General features: G+C 37.1%; 1 long non-coding RNA gene across 1 annotated transcript; it reads left to right on the top strand.

Annotated features, from left to right (window-relative positions):
• Nucleotides 1-576: 576 nt before the first annotated feature.
• On the top strand, nt 577-6,430 carry LOC123582259. The gene is made up of 2 exons (XR_006704288.1): nt 577-684; nt 6,227-6,430. It is a non-coding gene; the product is annotated as an uncharacterized LOC123582259 (long non-coding RNA).
• Nucleotides 6,431-7,409: the final 979 nt, after the last annotated feature.

The raw sequence follows: 7,409 nt of genomic DNA, 5'->3' as shown, positions 1-7,409 counted from the left end.
GAGAACTCGCCTCACAAGAAATCCATCTCAAAAATGATAACACTATCTCAGTGGGACGTGAGGGGGGTGGGGAATCACCATACAGAACCTTTTCACGCATAGTTCACTTCTGAATCATGGTCTTTCCATGAATGTTTCCGATTGATGGACCATGGCCATATGTCTCACCCTAGCTACTGCACTCTCTAGGACATGTAGAACTAAAAAATATATATATCAAGTTTGAGAAGATAGAACTTAGAGTGTGGCAGGATATCAAAATGCAAATTAGGTGTTTACAATTTATTTGATAGGCAGATATAAATGAGAAATATCTATCTCAGCTCATTTTTCAGTTGACAAAAATCAGCTCATCAATTTCTGTACCACATAAAACTTACAAACAACACAGCAACAATATTTGGCAGCCTAATATTCTATAAATATGCATTATACTTTAAAGGTTCTTACTCTTTTCCTGAAGGAAATACCCAGCTTCTCTTCAATTAATCTAGCTCTAAATCTAAGATTTAGGTGATGTCTTTTCCACCTCTGGTGTATTCACAATTCCTTCTTGGTATTTTCTAACCTAGGGACTAACATATAATAATACTGGAGAAGATGAGACATCGGAAAATGTTATTATATTAATAACATTGGAAAATTTATTATATGAATATCTACATGACCATCCAGAAATAAAATGTGAGTGTCTACAGGTATCCTTTTTTGAAACTAATTATAAATCTAAAGTTGGTATTTACAACTTTGTATATTCCCTACACATCCCGAGTTTCCTTTGACCTCAGTCAAAATCTTGGTTTTGATTCTTTACCTTGTATGGGATACCTTTAGTCCTGAGGGAGCTGAAACTTTTGTAGGCTTGCTTGTGTGAACTTATTATACTCTTCCATTCACTTTATTCCTGGAAAAGGCTTTATGAAGCCTCTTTAGGCTTCTGTAAATTCTGGATATAATTCTCCCTGTCCTCTGTGAATAAACTACCTGCTTTCATTCCAGTTATAAGGATTGATTAACCATAGCCAACATGGTATATATTTTTTAATGTCTTATTGACACAAAGAGTAGGGACGCTTGGGTGGCTCCGTCAGTTAAGCATCCAACTCTTGGTTTTAGCTCAGGTCATGATCTCAGCATTGTGAGATCGAGCCCTGCATTGGGCTCTGCACTGGCAGCACAGAGCCTGCTTGGGATCCTCTCTCCCCCTCTCTCTCTGCCTCTCCCTGTTCTCTCTCTCTCTCTCAAAATAAATAAATAAACTTAAAAAAAGTTTTAAAAAGTTAAAAACCGCTCGCATCAACTTCCAATTTAACAGAACCACTTTTGTGTGTTCATGTAAAAGTATTTATTCATTGGATCTAAGACCCTGAAACAGAAGAATCTCCATTGCAGGGACAGGAGTAAACCTTTTGTAAGTGCATGGTGGAGTATAATGGTGAAAGCTACTGATCCCATTTCTACCCCTGTTCTTAAACCCATGTATCCTGGCTTTAGGAGAAACAGAATTGTTTCTTGGTTGCTGATTCCAAGCTTATAACATCCTACAGGACAGCATTTCAACCTAGCAAGCTGTTGACACCCAACTAAAACTGTAAATAAATCTTTAGTAAGCTAGTCAACCATTCTAAGCCCCATAGATTCTAAGTAATAGGGTACAGGATAACACTAGCACCACCCATAGACAGGTTCTTTTGTCAGAAGTAATCTAGTAGGGCTTAAAATCTAAATGTGGAATTCTGTGAGAGTGAACAAGGCATTTGGTGAGTTCACAGATGGTGTTGCTGGCAGAAACATGGTGGGAAAGGAAGGGAGGGCAAATCCAGCGCAGAATAAGTCTCTTTCAGTGAGCATAAATTACTGCTTCCTATACAATTAAACTAGTCTGGGTAGCTATCCTCCCCACCCAATTTTGTTAATTTATGAGGAGCTCAGTGTTGGTTGTTTTGGAAAGTTGGGTACACAGAAGTGGCATTAGCCAGGTCAGCGTTGGTAACAAGACTGCATTGCCGAGACTGTGTAACCTCCATAACTTTCAGCATTAGTTTTGAGGAAAATGGCTGATTGATTCCAAAGCAGGTCAATTTGGCCACTTGATTATGGAAAGGCTCTTTCTCAGCCAGAGAATCTTAATGAGTGTTCAAATGAGACACACTCCTCCCCCCACTCCCAATCTGTGCACATTCTGAGAGGTCCATCTACAAACTATTCCCCAAGTTTCTTTGCCATCTATTTTCCAATATTGTTCCCTGTAAATCCCTTTAAATCTAAATATCTAGCCACGAATCAGTGTACATCCATAATACAGGCCATCGTTTCTTTCAGGGAAAGTGGATCATGAGATTCACCATTTGAAATTTTGTCCATTTTTAACATCTCCTTTCTCTATTGTTCTTCAGTTCGCCCTGAAGTAGCTACAGACTACACTCCTGCCTGATGCCAATGCTTACTACAAAACCAAAGTATACTAGACTCAACGTTTACCCTCCTCAGTGAACTGACAAAAGAGAATTCCTCATGAAGGCAGAGCTGTAGATTGAGAGACAAAGTTCTGTGCAGGAGGAGTAAACACTACATGTACAGGAAACTTAACTTGTGCCTGTAGGGCCTGTTAAACCCTTTGAGGAATCTATCACTTCCATTTGAAGCAGGAATGCTACTGTGTTTACCAAATTAATGTAATGAGTTGTTGTTTCCCAAGACACCCATGGGCATCTTAGTTGGAATGGTCAAGAGGCAACTACAAGAAAAAGTAGATATAGAACAGCAGACATAGAACTAGATATAGAATAGCAGCTGTTACTGGATTTGTCTTAAAATAAACCTCTGTAATTCACCAAGAATTATCTATAAAGGCTAGAGGAGGGATATATAGGGATGTGATAGAAATCACTGTTCTGAATTTTTCCAGCCTTTGCTGGAGGTACTAATTTCTGGTCTTCTTTTTCAAAAAAATGCAACATTGCTTTTGTTTTGTTTTATTATTTTTATGGGGAGTACAATCTCCCACGGCTTTCACTTGGCTGTTTCTACCTTGTTAGCCCTCACTCTGTAGGTTAAGTAGCTAATATGGAGATTCTACTGGTTGCTGAGGATATCTATTCTAATAATAAATTAAGAAATTGAGGGAATACCCACAGGATGTGTTACAAACCCTGATCCTATCATGCTATGTATTCAAGCCCAAACTCTATTTATCACTGACCCTTCTTTCCCCCATAAACACTATCATATTCTGGGCCCCAGGGATTAGCATTACTTCAGATCACCTGACCACAAAATCCTTAGTGCACAGTTTTTTATTTATTAATTAATTTAATTAATTTATTTATATGTTTATTTATTTATTTTGAGAAAGAGTGGGGGCAGAGAGAGAAGGAGAGACAGAATCCCAAGCAGACTCTACTCTCAGCACAGAGCCCCGTGCAGGCCTCAATCTCATGAACTGAACCATGAGATCATGACCTGAGCCAAAATCAAGAGTGGGATGCTTAACTGACTGGGCCACCCTAGTGCCCCGGAAGCACTTTTGAAATATACCACTTGCACAAGAGTCTTCCCTTCAGAGTCTGCTTCTAAGCAGCCCAGTCCAAGACTGTATCATCACAAGGTTCATGCTCAAGAATTCCCAGCCTCCTCTTCATTCAAAAAGTTCTGTGCTGTGAATTGACTCAGGGGGTCATGACATTAAGGCTCAACCCTGGACTCTTGTTTTCTAGGTGGAGTTGTTGCTGTTGTTGGTTTATTTGTTTTGTTTTGCTTACACAGATAAAGTGGGGCCTTAGTGGGTGTATAACTTTTTCAAACCCAGGGATCCCCTAATCAATTGGCAAGACAAAGTGGTGTGTGGCAATTGACTCTGATTATTACTATGTGGGTTAAGTGCTGCTAATGAAGCACATACTAATGGCAGCATCTCCCACCATTGTTTTCAGCCTGCAGAGAATAGACACTGCATGCTTTTAAAGATGGTTGTGTCCCTTTGTCTGCTTTTATCCCAAATTTCCCTTTTTCTAAACCTGTATCTAAAACTTTGCCTCAATATATAAATATATTTCATTTGTTCTGATTCAGAACCTCGGAATCCATTCCTACGTGTATTCCTGCAGTTACTTTCCAATATAACTTGGCAAAATATTGCATTCTTTTTGATGTATAAGTTTGTTATATCTGGATTTAATTTTGCAGTGGCTTCTTGGAGCATGCTGGACTCTGACATGAGTTATGGGTCTAAGGCATTGAAGCATATTGGGAATAGGTTATGAAGAAATGTATACTACCTTGTAAGGTAACGGCTCCAAGCAAGGTGTTTACGTAATTTTCAAGGAAGGCAGGAACAGGTCATCAAACGCTGGGGAAAAAGCTATTTCTTCTAGCAGGGGAGTTTAGTAACTTAGAGTACTCAAAGTACTCAGAGTTTTCAGGGTTTTCCCATTTGCCCCAATTATGACTGAGATTCTAAAGTCTTAACTTTCAATAAAAGACATTGTACCATTTGAATTCAACTGACGTAATTCAGAAACCACAGGATTAGACTGTGCATTTAATTTTCAGTTTCATCAACCCTGCAGAGATGAGAGCTAATTTTAGGGTAATCATTTTATCGCCCTGGCTTTTTGACTCTCTTGAACCGAGAATTTTAAACTTTAAGCTTATCATTTCCTTTCTCTCTATGCTCAGCACACGTAGTAGTTGACTCATCCTAAAGGTTTTGTATTCTTCATGCCCATTATACTGTTTTTAAAGCAGCAACCATTCACTCCTCCAATTCCTTGCCTTAAACAGTCACTTTATTCCAGGTGACCAAGGGCAGAGATGATAAAATAAGCAACTGTTTCATTACAGTATGCCTTGGGTACCAATATTCTTTTCTCTATGACTAACTGGATCCAACTTACCAGATAATGACACCCAGATATCCATTTCCTGGAGGGTTCCTTGAACTTCTGATACAAATTATTCTATTGTTAAGAATCTTAGTTGCAAACAACATTCATTCTGCTTAAACAGAAAGGGCATCTATTAAAGATACTAGACAATGTATATAGTCTTGAGAGGGCTATGGGACGAAACACCTGGAGCATTGTCCATAGTCTGGTGCCAACTTCTGAACTGCTTTGAAAGCAGTCCCAAGGGAGAAGCTGCCTTTGATACTACAAATGGCACAACCACCAGAAAAAAAAAGGATGTTTTTTGGAGCCTATCCTTAGTTAATCACTTCCAAATTGAAGACTCATGTGGGTGCAAATGATTGATAGAAACTGGTCCCTCCTGGTTGCAATCCTAGGCACAAGGGAAGTTAGAAAATGCAGATTTAAAACTGTATTTTGGGAAAGGCAGAATTCAAAAATATCAGAAGGCAGGTGGGTGTTCAAAGTATTTTCTGCAGCCAAAATTGACAAATGTACACTGTATATGGCTACTATGTTTGAGTTACTTTAATAAAATTTGTGAAAATATTTCAATAATTATACCTCCTTTTGTCTCATATATATTTCTGCAAAAACAATTCTTATAATAGTTTCAGCAAAGTAATGGTAACTACAGTTTTACTCAGAATATCTAGGTTCAAGATGCATTATTAAAAACAATATCCCCACGTTATAAATTCTGCAAATGTTATTGGAGTTCAGGTGTATCCTTCTAGTTATTCAAATTCTTAGGTGACAGTCTACCAAATTTACCATTATTTTTTATCTGTTCATATGAGTTGTCCATGTAAGATGTACACATCTTCATTAAGATATGAGAGGATATACATATTTTCTGAGCATGGCTTATTTGATTATGTTTATAGGGATTAGAAAATTTGTACATTGTATTTGCATATATATGCATATATTATATATATATATATATATATATATATATATATATAGTCTCCATAAATGGAAAAACCCAAAGTAGCAGTTTTGTATTTGGTAAAACATAATAGTTAATACTGAACAATCCTACCAAACATCTCAAGATTTCAATTAAAAACTAACGTGCTGAGGACTCAGTACCAGACCTTTTCTCCATTTTTTCTCCCTAGGTAATCTTTTACATGCCTAGTCACTTGCATGCCACCTTCACATGGATCCCTTCCAGATTTATATCTGCCCTCCGGAATTCTGAGCTTCAAGACAATATATCAAATCAGATGTGTTTAAAACTACAAGTTCAACATGCTTAAACTCACATTCTTTCCCTCTAATCTTTGTCTTTGTGTGTTTGCTACCTCAAATAGGTATTGCAACTTCTACTCTTGCCATCTTGGAACCCTGAGACCATGATGGTATGAAACTCTCTGGGATGAAAAACCACGTGCAAAGAGTTTTAGCCTTCCCAGCCATGCCAGCTATCCTAGCTGAGACTCAAGAGGTGTGAAAAGGCCATCTTAGACCATTCCATCCCAACAAAAGTAATAAACAAATACTTGTCTCAAGATTCACTTCCAGGAGAACTTACATTAAGATATGTAATTAAGATCTCCCCTCCATCACACTCCAACTCCATTTTAATCTCAAAGTCTTTCGATTTTACACTCAAGTATCTCTTGGACCCTTTTACATTTCTTTTATTTTCAACCTATCTATGTTGTATTTGAAGCATATTGTTGGATTATGTTATTTCTTGTCATTGCTTTTATTCTAGTCTTGCAATGTCTAGTTTTTAATTTTTGATATGTTAGGGATTACGTTTTCTTCTTTATTTGCTGTCTGCTCCTTTTTGTAAATTCCTCTGTTTTCCTTTATTATCATCTTGTGAGTTGCCTAAACATTTCTGAGAATTCCATCTTGATTTACTTATAGTCTTCATTAGCATATTGGTTTGTACAATTTATTAGTTATTACTTTAGATAATATATACATACATGACTTATCAGAGTCTACTGTGATTGACATTTAGCACTTTGAGTAAAGTGTAGACTTACTGCCACTTACATCCCTTTACCCTCCCCACTTTTAAAATATAATTATCTGGGGTGCCTGGATGGCTTCTCTTTCTCTTTCCCTCTCTCTCTACCTCCCCTGCTCATGCTGTCTCTGTCTCTCTCAAAATAAATAAATGAACTTCAAAAAATTTAAATATAATTATCTTAAATATTTCCTCTGTAGTCACTTAATACCACATCAAATAGTGTTATAATTTTTGCTTTAACCATCAAATATGATTTAGGAAGCTCATGAGAAATGATATAGTCTATTACATTGACCCTTATTTTTACCCATTCTGGTATTCTTTTTGTTCTGAAGTTTCAAGTTTTCTTCTGTTATAATGTCCTTTCTTTTTAGAAAACTTCCTTTAGCTGTTTTTTAAGGGTAGATTTCTGGGAAACAAATTCTATTCTCCTTCTTTTTCTTTCTTGTCTGAGAATGTCCCTTTCTCCCTTCATTCCTAATATTTTGAACACATGTTCTCTTTTTGTT

Source organism: Leopardus geoffroyi, chromosome B3, assembly GCF_018350155.1.
Source record: "Leopardus geoffroyi isolate Oge1 chromosome B3, O.geoffroyi_Oge1_pat1.0, whole genome shotgun sequence".
NCBI lineage: Eukaryota > Metazoa > Chordata > Mammalia > Carnivora > Felidae > Leopardus > Leopardus geoffroyi.
The sequence above is the reverse complement of the archived record's forward strand: the minus strand, read 5'-3'. Positions and strand labels throughout refer to the sequence as shown.